The sequence below is a fragment of the Mercurialis annua genome, linkage group LG3, assembly GCF_937616625.2.
Source record: "Mercurialis annua linkage group LG3, ddMerAnnu1.2, whole genome shotgun sequence".
NCBI lineage: Eukaryota > Viridiplantae > Streptophyta > Magnoliopsida > Malpighiales > Euphorbiaceae > Mercurialis > Mercurialis annua.
This window is the reverse complement of record NC_065572.1, coordinates 61,925,093-61,938,143: the sequence shown is the minus strand read 5'-3', so window position 1 is coordinate 61,938,143 and position 13,051 is coordinate 61,925,093. Positions and strand designations below refer to the sequence as shown.

The window sequence follows — 13,051 nt, the reverse complement described above, 5'->3', positions numbered from 1 at the left end:
ATTCAAATTGAATATTTATTCTAAGTGAAATGTATTTGATAGTCTATATAACCAAAAATCAACCTGATGTGAACCTATATCAACTGAACTATCTTAATTCAATTTTTAATAAAACTTATCTTACTATTCTTTACAATTTTAACTGACATTTTATATTGAGAGAATTTTGAGATTTAGTGTCATATACAAATTGAATATCTCTTTTAAGTGAAATATATCTGACAGTGTATAAAACCGAAAATTAACCTGATGTGAACCTTATATGAACCTATATCAATTGAACTAACTTAATTCAATTTTTAATAAAATTTGTCTTACTGCTCTTACAATCTTAACTGACATTTTATATTGAGAAGATTTTGAAATTTAATGTAATATACTATTGAATTTTTCTTTTAATTGAAATGTATTTGACAGTCTATATAACCGAAAATCAACCTGATGTGAACCTGTATTAACTGAACTAGCTTAATTTAATTATTAATAAAAAATTTATTGTTTCTCTTTACAATTTTAACTGACATTTTATATTAAGAGAATTTTAAGATTTAGTGTAATATACAAATTGAATATCTCTTTTAAGTGAAATGTATTTGACAGTTTATAAAACCAAAAATCAACCTGATGTGAACCTTATGTGAACCTATTGTAAACATATCAACTAAACTAACTTAATTTAATTTTTAAGAAAATTTATCTTTCTGCTCTTTATAATCTCAACTGACATTTTATATTGGGATAGTTTTGAGATTTTGTGTAATATACAAATTGAATATCTCTTTTACGTGAAATGTATTTGAACTAAATTTTTAATAAACTTATTATAAAATTAAAATTAATTTATTAATAATTTGGTTTATTAAAATAAACTTATAAATTTACAAATAAACTAATGGTAAACAATATAAGATTTTAATGAAATTAAATTGAATGTGAATTAGAAATAACCAAATATGAACCGAATGTGAACTTTTAGATCATATTTCTATAAAATACAATAGTTCTTTTTTATTCAGAACTATAAAATTTCATATATTACTAGCTAACTTATAATTGATCGCCATATACACTACTAGCCACTTACTCATATCTAACCACATTTTCCATTTCCATTTTACCTTGAACTTTTACTATACTAACTGTTAATCTATTTTTCTAGGCTACAAAATTGTAAATAAGTCAAGAGGTAGCTCCATCCATTTTGTAGCAGACCACCCCCCGCGAGAACGTCACATCCTTCATGTAAGTTTTTTGGATCCAATTGTTTGTCTAGTCATTGAAACACCAAGAGAAGCAATGGAGTTAATACAAGCTTCTATAGCATTATTATATGTTCTACAAAAAAAAAAACATGTCCCATATCTCTTTATTTGGCTTTACAAACATCCCTTTCACAACCTTTCCATTGCATTCACCCTAACCAAACTGCATTTCCTCCGCAGATGAAACACGCATATCTAAAACAGTGCTTAAATGCATGATGAACATAAAATTACATTAGCAAGGGAACCTAATGCTAAATTACTCATAGTTTCGTCTAAATATTGAAAAGAATATTGAAAACAATCGATAAACAAGCAAACTTTCGATATATCAGTAAGATTTTCATATATGTAGTTAATTACCTGCAAATACATCCAAAATTCCTCAAAAATGCAACAATTGCAATTTCCTGCACATTTGAAAAATTGTAATAATCATCATTATCGTATTCTTTGTGTTGCAATTGTAATAATCATGTTTACTCACTAACAAAACTTATTTCGTCCCATTCTTTAAATTGAACACTGAAACAAAGCACACAAAAATAACACTAAAATGAACAAATAATCACAGCACACAGAAGCAAACTTATCAAAATGAACAAACAAAAAACTTACCAAAAGAATCATCGACTAAAATCTGTTTTTACCAGCCCATTCATTATAATTCTCATGTGGATTTTAGACTCAACCATCATTACCACCAACATAAAAAGTGTATGCAATTGAATAAGATACATAAAAGCGAGCAAAACAGAGGAAACGAAAGCCAGAGAGAAGCTATTTTCATAACAAAAAAATAAGAAACTTAGTGATGTGTATAATATAAGTAAAAATAAATCCTAAATCTAGAAATGTAAAGCAGAAATCTTGAAATTAACCCCTCTCTTCTCTAATCCTTTGAGTCACAACACCAAATTCGCTTCCTTCACTGTAATTTGAAATTAAAATAGATTCATTGACTTGGTCTGTTTCAACGGCAAAATCAAAATTTAAAGTTAATTCCGGTGAGTTTAAATCAATGTTAATTGGATGCAATTAGCATTTCCATTCAAAAATAATTTCAATACAACAGTCGAGACACAAGTGTAGAAACTATACTAATAAAAACTTGGTATAGAAATTGAAATGCAATTACCTTATTTATGAAATTGGTAAGATGGGTGACCACCGCACTGGTGGTAAATCAAACTCTTCAACTCTTCATCTTTTTGTCGGCGATGGATCTTTATGTCTCCGGCAGTGAGACCTCCGCGCCGTCGGTCTAACCACCACAGGCCGATCAGGATAACAATATTGGAATTGTTTTCAATTTCTTCTTTTGTATTTCAGTTAAGAAGAATGAGGGCATAAATGTCTTATTTTATGTTAAAACAAATTTATTATGGGGTATGAGGGAATTGTGAAATGTTTTTCATTTTATTGAGAGATTACTGCAAAAATAAAAAAGCTGAGGTAAAAACATTAGACATGACCACTTTTAAGGGATTTGTGTAAATTACCCTTAATAAAGCCGTGATACTTTTGGAAAAAGTGATAATTCATGTATGAAAATGACAGAATTAAAACTGCGTGTGATTTTTTTTTAACATTATTCTTTAAATCTTTAACCTTCAATATTTTCAACGGTTCAAACACTAGGTTGCGGACCTGCGGTTGACACCATTGGTTTAAACTGATTCTATCAAAAGATTGATTTAATATATTAATATATATATATATATATATATATATATATATATATATATATATATATATATATATATAAAGCTTGAGTTCCAAATTTGAATTGTTTTACTATTTTTTTGTTTCAATTTATCTTTTCCTCTTATCCAGCTTCAACAACTTTTTCAATATAATTATCAACTAATGAATTTATTTTTCTTTCTAAATTTGGTTCAAAGAAAACTAAATTTATGACTTTAAAAAATAGATTAATTACATATAAAATCACCACCTTTACACAAAATTGCAAAAATAACACGACGTTTAAAACGTGGTAATTCAGGACACCACCTTTCATTTATTTTCAAAAATAACACGGGCACATTTTTAGTGGCATTTTTGCTGACGTGGCACTCCCATCGGATGTCCAAGTCAGCAAAATTTTATCAAAAAACGTGCGCATGTTGTTTTTGAAAAGAAATGAAAGGTGATGCCCTGAATTGACACGTTTTAAAGGTCGTGTTATTTTTGAGAATTCGTGTAAAGGTGGTGATTTTATATGTAATTAACCCTTAAAAAATTAACATCTTAATTTGACATTTTAATTCGTTTTACCTCTTTATATGAAATATCAAAACATAATTGAAGCATTTTATATATATTAAATCTAATGTGACAGAAAATTATTGGACAATTTAAAATTAAAGAGTAAAACAAGCCAAAATGATAAATTTAAAGTATTTTTTATAAAATTATATGCTTGATCTTAATTGACTTTTTATAGCAAATTTAGAGAGTAAAATGAAACCTGAGTTTCATTTTCTTTGTTTATTCAGCTATATTGTTGTCTTAGATATGTCAATTTTTTAAAATATATATTTTAAATATATCATTATATTTATGGTTTTCTAGTTGTTAGATTAGTATTTATCAAAAAAACAAAATGCATATGTATTTTTTTTGGCTAATTTTTTCACTAAAGATTACATGTATATTCTCATAAAAGTTTATTGTCGTGGTATATAGTTTATTTTAATTTTTCTGTAATTTAAATTTTTAACTGAATAGTTTAATTTAATTTAATTTGGCATCGTTAATGTATTATTAGTTACATAAATTTAATAACATAATTACTTTTTGTGATTTTAAATATTTTAATATATATATTATTTTCTAAATAATTTAAACTGACATGGACTACTTATATGTCACTAGTATGAAAATAATATTTTTATCATTCCAACCGCAAGAACTAAGAATACATATAAATGAACTATTAGGAGATGTGAGATAAAGTTATAGGCAATCTTTTAAATTTTTTCCCTAGATTAAAATGTTTGATTAAATAGCAAGAATTTTAAAAGACTTGAATATCGTAAATTATCAATAAGTGACATATTTGGCTATGTCAGTATCACACTAAATTAGTGTGATATCCACGAAATAAAGATATAAACTTCTTAATTTGTGATGGATACCGAATCCTATTGTAAATATAATGGAGCCGAATCACAGGAGATCCACTCTCAGGTGATACCGGACTCCCCCTGAAGATCCGAAGATATGAAGGAGACGCCGAATCCCTTAAGATTCGGTGATATGCTAATAAAGACCGAATCCTTAGAGATTCGGAGATATGCCAGTAAAGACCGAATCCCACATGATCCGCCTAAAGCGCGTTAGGTCCGGGATTCGGGTAATCGACTAAGAATGGAAGTATTGTCCTATTTGGACACAAACACTATATATGGAAGGATAAGCTCTACTTTAGGAAGATAAGACTATTTAGGAAGACGTTCCTAAATAGGACTCTTATCAGATTAAGGTAGATCACGACAAATCAGGAGAATCCCTACGATATCGCCGAATCCCTACAAAGTAGGATTCACCTGCCTAATACAACTCTACTAGGTATATTCGACTACTATAAAAGGAGCACGAGGTATGCCTAGAATCACAATTACATTCATATACACAAAACGCTGCTCAAAGCTCTAAACTGACTTTAGCATCGGAGAGTTAATCGGACAACCACCGTCCGGTTAGCTTCTACCTTGTTTTGCAGGTCTTACTCACCGGTTCAGAAGGCAGACTCCATCAATTGGCGCCGTCTGTGGGAAAATCTTAACTAAACTTCAAAAGAAGGAGCTTTTCTGAACTCAAAAACAAATCTCATTGAAGAAGATGACTTCTGAAAGAGTAAACCTGAAAGACAAACAACCAATGGACCCAAAAAACACTCCGGAGATAATCAACGTGACAGAAGACGGGCTTCACAACTCCGGGGGAAAAAGCAATACGGGAAGGCCCTCCTTTTCAACACCTCAATACCAAACTAATCCGATGAGGGGAAGCAACCCAATTGCTTTCAATCTGGGCACTGAAGAACAATAAGCACCAAGCGTAGCAGCACAAGATTCGTACAACGAAATGCTGAAAAAGGTACTAGAATCAGTACAGGCAAATCTAGACAGATTGGCTAGCGAAGCCAAAAGAACGAACGATAGGCACGAAGAAACCATGAAAATCCTAAGGGAAAATTTCAGCCCTACAGCTCCCAGAAGAAGAGGAAGAACAGAAAACACAAACCCAAGCCGTCGAGAGACAAGAGCAGAAAACAATAAGAGCAAGGAACCCTGAACCAGAGGGAATGGAGAAAGAAACGAAGCAAGAAACCAGCGAGAAAATAGAACAAGCGATGAGGAAAGTCCGAATAGAGACAAATCTAACGAGGAATCACCAGAGACACCCAGAAATGAGCACAACCAGGAGGACGCCCGGAGTGGTTTGAATTCAAAAAGAGACGAACGGAGAGAGAAGGAAAAAGAAGACGCCCCGCCAAAGAGCAAGCGACAGGAAAGAGATGCAGGGAAAGAGCAAACTAAGAAAAAACACCAAGAAGGAGAGGGCGAATCGTCAGAAACACCCCAAAACAGCAAGGCCACATATGTAGTAGAGGAAGATTTGGAAGAGAAGATCGCCAAAACACTCAAAAAACTAAAATCTGAAGAGTTGGACATAGACGATCTCAGGTTGAAAGGATCCCCCCTCTCGCCCGAGATCATGGAGGAAACCATCCCACACAGCATGAAGCTACCGATCCTGCCAACTTTCAATGGGGAAGGAGACCCCCGAGACCATACATCTAGATTCACAGCGACCATGGGGCTACTCAGCGTATCAGACGCCATTCTCTGCAGGGTTTTCCCTACCACACTCACGGGCACGGTCCAGAGATGGTATAACAAATTAAAACCAGGATCAATCAAAAGCTTCGCTTCGCTTTCAACAGAGTTCCTCAATAGATATCTCACAAACATCCCAGCAAAAACCACTACTAGCATCCTAAGATCCTGCATCCAAGAAGAAGGAGAAACCCTACGAAGCTACATCGAACGATTCAACAAGCAAGCTATGAAGATTGACAACCTGAACGTCGACATGGCGACAGAAGCATTGCGAAAAGGGACGCGATTCGGAAAACTGGTGGACAAGCTACTAGTCAATAAGCCCACGACTTTCTCGAACTTAATGGGCATAGCCCAGAAATACTTCGAGTTAGACGAAGGGCGAAGGGAGATCCGTGGAAAGGAAGCAAAAGGAAAAGAGTCAAAAGAGAAATCCAGAGAAAAGGCCAAGTCCAAACCTGATGACAGGAGAGGAAGGCCAGAGGAGAACAGACGATTCGCCCTCCAGACAAGATATAAATCGAGATATGATCCCAGAGATGACGAGAATAACTTCACTCCGCTAAACACCAGCCGAACTAATGTCCTCATGTGGATCAAAGAAAATGTCAAAAACGTGGTATGGCCACCAAAGATGAAAGCAGAGATAAGAGACACCAGAAAATACTGCAAATTTCACGACGATTACGGACATGAAACGGATAGCTGCAGAGACTTAAAGGTCGAGATCGAAAGGATGATCGACACAGGCGAGCTGAGGAAATTTGTGGCCCGAAAAGAGAAGAGCAATGACAAAGGAGAAAAAAGAAGCAGAGAAGACAAGCCAAAAGAGAAAGAAGACGAACGCCCATCCAAAATACTGGGAACCATTCACATGATTAATGGAGGAGGACATAGCAGCTCCACGATCAGGAGAAAGCAGAGGAAAGAAGTGATGAACATAAGAGAAACTCACATGCCACCGGTGATCTTTGATGTAGAAGACTATGAATACGTCAAAGCACCCCACAACGATGCTTTGGTAGTAACTACTATCATTGAAAATTGGAACATGGAGCGAATCCTAATCGACGAAGGAAGCGCGGTAAACCTTATGACAAACGCAGCATACAAAATGCTTGGAGGAACGGCGTCAAGGCTACGCCGAGTCCCAATTCCGCTATCAGGACTCGGTGGACCTTCCATCACTCCATTGGGAGCAGTCACCTTGGAAGTAATAATCGGCCCAGAAAGAGGAATCAACAAGAAAGTCATGTCACTATTTAACATAGTAGACATGGAATTAACATACAACGCCATCTTAGGAAGACCTTTCCTCCATGATTCGGCGGCAGTAACTAGCATAAGAGCGTTGGCAATGAAAATACCAACTGAAAAAGGAGTAGTGACGCTGAGAGGAGACCAAGGGATAGCCAAGAAATGCTATGACGAGTCAGTAGTGGATCTCCAAGAAAACAAGACCGAAAAGAAGGAAGAATAGGAAAGGAAAATGACCCATCGTCGGTAACGACTTTATGTCTTACCAGATGGCGTCAAATCTATCTTTAATATTTTGTATGCCGTCTTTTTATCAATAAAAGTTCAATTTTCCTACTATATGATTAGCCAGACGAACCAATAAAGAAATAAAAATCAAGAACAGCTACGAACGATTAAACCAAAGGTGAAAGATGGAAAAAATAAGTTGAAGATCAAACTCAAGAAAGGCAAAATCACCAAACAAGGCGAATCAACACGAAAAGGCTGATAGCCAAGAAAATGAGTTTAAATTAACTCAAGGCAAAATCGCCAAACAAGACAAATCGCCACAAAAGGCGGATAGCTAAGAAAACGAGTTTAAATTAACTCAGAAAAGGCAAAGCGCCAAAAAAGAGTTTAGATTAACTCAAAACACAAAGATAAAGAGTTTAGATTAACTCGAAATAAAAACAAAAATAAAAGAGTTTAGATTAACTCTATAAAAAAGCAACGCCAAGAACAGGGTTTAGAATAACCCTCGAGGCAAGACAAGTACATAAACAAAAAATTGATATAAGGCGAAAGCGCACTTTCGAAGAAACACGAAGAAAATATATTCATAAATAGCGAATTACAAAAAACAAAATTCGTACATTAACAAATACAATCAAAAGAAAAACTATTGGACACGGTCCTTAGATATCTTGGCAAGAAGGTCACGAGCGATGGCCTGGGGATCCAACCCATTAACTCCAGAAAGATCAATATTAGGATTTTGCTCCAGAAGTTTCCTCCCAATCGCAAGGCGATACTCGCTTATCAGAGCAGAATAAAAAGCTTTCGTATCCAGTAAACGGATGTGAAGACCTTCAACCTCCGACCTTAGCTTATCCCTCTCCCCACCAACAAGGGAATTGATTCGAATAAGCTCATCAATCTCTTGAGTCAAGTCATCGGTTTTCTTCTCGATCACTTTAACTTGGCGATCGTTAATCGCATCCTGCGCCTTAAGTTGCGCCAAAAGGGAATCATGCTCTTCCAAAGATGCCTTCAATTTTGCCCTTTCAGACTCGGAAGTCGCCAAAAGAGAAGATAGACGCTCGACCTCCTCCTCGGCACACTGTCGGCGGTCGTTCAATACCAGAACAGATTGAAGAGCCTACAAACACCAAAAACAGATAAGTAAGGAAACAACAGAATAAAAAAAAATATATTATATTCAAGAAAGAAAACACTTACAGAGAAACCATGAAAACAAGCCAGATCGGAAAGCTCCTGACCCGGCCTAGAACAAAACCATGTGACATCATCAGGAATCGCCAAAGTTCGGATATATTCCGCCAACACTCTAGGATTCAGCAAACTAGCGGGATCCTGACCTTCGACCCACTGCACCAAATCCGGGGCAGAAGAAGAGCTTCCAAGAAGACTCTCCCTCGATGGAGAACCATCACCAACTCGACGTCTCTTCCTAGACGGAGAATCCAGGTTTCGCCCCAAGGAAATCTCTCCCGAATCAGCAACAGCCAGCCCGTCTGAATTCACATCCCCAACTCCCCCTGAGACAGTAAATGATGCTAGAGGGGGAGGTAGCGATGGAACCGCCTCGTCACCTACTGGATCAGCCGAGTCATCATCATCTACAACGATAACCTCATCACCCGCAGGCAACGCTATCTCGACGGGAGCGATGGGAACATCAGCAGAAACTACATCCACATCAACGTCGTCACGAATAATGTTGGCGATGTGAGCGTCAGGACCGCCCATCGGAACGTCCAAATCTACTCTAAATCCGGAAAGGAAATCGTCAGAAGAAGAAGACATCCTACAAAAGAAACATCAAAAAGAACTTAAGCAAATTAATATACCTTGAATAAAGGAGTAGCAAAAATCCGCCAAGCCTCGAGGAGGATCCTCCAAAGGAAACCATCGATGCCGAAGATGACTATTAACCAAGACATCTAGAACAGGACGCTGAATAGCACCATAGAAAGATATGTCGAAAGCAAGTGTTGACTCAGATAAACTTAAAGGAGACGGACAACTCTGAACTGGGTGGGAAGAAAAACCGTCCGAAAAATGAAGAAAAACAAATTTATGGTAAACAATAAAGAAACGCCTCCGCCAGCGACTGGTTAGGCAAGGAAGATAAATACGAGATCGCCCTTCTCTGCCAAGGGCGAAAACGAAGCAACCATCGCACTTCCTAAAGTCTACGAAATAGTACAACACGTTAAGAGAAGGGGCACAACCCCGAAGCCTACACGCCTCCGAAAAGGCGAGCACTACTTTAATCGTACCGGGATAAAGTTGTCCCAGAGCAACCTTTAAATCCCTACACACTTCTACTAAAAACGAGTCCAAAGGAAACCTAAGACCAGCAGCAAACTGCTCCTCGAAAAGAACCGCCCTACAAGAAGAACCCGGAGAATCGGAGGCAGCCATATCGGCACCAGGTAATATTACCCTATAATCGAAAGGAAAGCTATACTTAAAATAGATATCTAAGACTTCACTCCTACGAAGCTTTGATCTGGTAAAAGCCATAGTAGCGCGTGCATCTTCCACTCGACTAAGAGGCATCCTAGAATAGGAAATCACAAATATAAATACAAAATAAAGATCAAACAAGAAATATATCAAAGAACACATTGAAGAACACATTGAAGAACACCAAGAACAGAAAAGGAATTTCCAGAACAATGATCATGAAGAACACATACAAGTAAGAAAACCATATTTAACATCCAAGTAACAAAAAGGGAACATACCTGAAGATCTGGATAAAACAAGTCATGAAGAACCAAATGATCAGACAAAGAACGAAGAGGAAATAGTTGCAGAAATAAGAACCAATTCGAAAAGCAAGTGAGAGAGAAAAGAAGAAATGCAAAGAGATTAAATATGAAGAGTTTTGAATAAATCATTAATCGTTAGATCACTAAATGTTGACACGTGGCAACACAGAATCTTACTAAAGAAGAAACGTCACCCGAAAACATATGAAACGACTCGCCCAGAATACAAAGCGACTCGCCCGTATAAGAGGACTCAGCTCCAAAAGAGCTAAAATCCACTAAGGCATGAATACCAACTACTTCCGCTCACTTGCGGGGGGGCTAATGATGGATACCGAATCCTATTGTAAATATAATGGAGCCGAGTCACAGGAGATCCACTCTCAGGTGATACCGGACTCCCCCTGAAGAACCGAAGATATGAAGGAGACGCCGAATCCCTTAAGATTCAGTGATATGCTAATAAAGACCGAATCCTTAGAGATTCGGAGATATGCCAGTAAAGACCGAATCCCACATGATCCGCCCAAAGCGCGTTAGGTCCGGGATTCGGGTAATCGACTAAGAATGGAAGTATTGTCCTATTTGGACACAAACACTATATATGGAAGGATAAGCTCTACTTTAGGAAGATAAGACTATTTAGGAAGACGTTCCTAAATAGGACTCTTATCAGATTAAGGTAGATCACGACAAATCAGGAGAATCCCTACGATATCGCCGAATCCCTACAAAGTAGGATTCACCTGTCTAATACAACTCTACTAGGTATATTCGACTACTATAAAAGGAGCACGAGGTATGCCTAAAATCACAATTACATTCATATACACAAAACGCTGCTCAAAGCTCTAAACTGACTTTAGCATCGGAGAGTTAATCGGACAACCACCGTCCGGTTAGCTTCTACCTTATTTTGCAGGTCTTACTCACCGGTTCAGAAGGCAGACTCCATCAATTTGGAATAAGCTTAAATGATAAAAGCACTGTGTAATATTCTATCACGATTATAAGCTCAACTATTTTCACAAACGTTTTCTCTATCCATTCACAAAAAAATAAACCTTTTAATTTGAACTGCACTTATTAAAGTTTATATAAGCCCTAAAGCATACATAAATAAGGGATAAATTGTTTTTCTTCCAAATTTTTAAAAAAAAAAAGAAACGATGATCTCTCAAAGTTACATTCTCTATGTGTTCATATAAATGAATCTTATGTGTTTTTTCCTAATTTATGTCATTAACTTCTAAAATTATTTAACTTATAATCCCATTTCTCATTGTGTAGTCATAATTTACAGCAATATGATCTAACTTTATTGCTCAATTTGAATTTTGTTTGTTTGACGCAAACAATTAAGGATCAAAATGCATATATATTATTAAATATATAAAATAAATAAAATACTTTTTAATAGAACTATTGATGGGAGTAATTAATTATAAATTGGTGAGAATGTGACAATCCGTCCACATGCTTATGAGAGTGTTTAGCTTCAACCATGACCTAATAACTAGAACTAGCTAATAGGTGGTTGAATCTTTACACTTATAAACTCATTTATATTTATTCTCCTAAACAATGTGGGATTATCTTTAACACTCCCCTTCAAGTGCAACCGGGACTGGACATCCGGTTGTCACTTGAAATTAACTTCCCCTGAAACTGAATTTTTTTTTGAATTAACAAGCAGTGGCAACACCGGACCAGGCCGCTGGGAATGAACATCCAAACGGATAACCGGAAAATTAAGAATCCGGGCCAGACCCACTGAAATTTTTGATGTAATACGAAGCGGCAATACCGGACCGGACCGCTGGGACTGGACATCCAGACCGACAACCGGCAAATTAAGAACTCGGGCGAGACCCGTTTTGATACCACAATAGAAATATTGGTGGGATTAATTAATTATAAATTGGTGAGAGTGTGACAATCCATCCACATGTTTATGAGAGTGTTTTGGGTCAATCATGACCTAATAATCAGAACTAGTTAATAGGTGGTTGAACCTTTACATTTATAAACTCATTTATATTTGTTTTTCTAAACAATGTGGAATTATTTTTAACACTTTTTGAATGTGAAAAATTGCCTAGTGAGCCGAACTCGGTGTCAAGGGATATCCACTTAGATATTCACTTAAACTTGCAATAGGTTTAGCCTTTAAGAAAAAAAAAACTTGCAAGAGGTTGAAAAAGTTCATTTTTTCTTTTTTCAAACCATCATCACCTAAAATATAATTATATTTATTTTTGTATATTTCAATTGATAGATGTATTTACTGATTGGCCAACAATGCTAGATTAATCAATAATGAAATTAATTACTAAGTAAGATTACATGAATAATATTTTATAGTAATCAAAAAGCATTGTAGCATTTGAGGATGTAGTTGAAAAAATGGGTGACTTGAATTGTTGAACAAAAGTATTGAATGTTCACAAATCAAGATACCATTATTTTCTATTTAGTTCTCCTTTCTCTAAGGTACGTTAGGTTGGAAACTCCTACCCCAACAAAAAAGAGTAAATAGACGTGTGGAGAAAAAAGAAGATGCAACTACATTTATATTGAGTTTAATGTCTTAAAAAATCATGATCTTATAATCCCTTTTTGATTATCCCTTTTTGATTCTATTCTGACGTTAAAAATTTGTCAATTTTAATTTATT

The 13,051-nt window shown here is 35.8% G+C and overlaps 1 long non-coding RNA gene across 1 annotated transcript; it reads right to left on the bottom strand.

The window, feature by feature from the left end:
• Positions 1-1,302: 1,302 nt before the first annotated feature.
• LOC126674727 (uncharacterized) lies at positions 1,303-2,752 on the bottom strand. Its single transcript, XR_008790444.1, has 2 exons — positions 2,401-2,752; positions 1,303-2,193 (listed from the first exon to the last, which is right to left on the bottom strand). It is a non-coding gene; the product is annotated as an uncharacterized LOC126674727 (long non-coding RNA).
• Between the last annotated feature and the right edge of the window lie 10,299 nt (positions 2,753-13,051).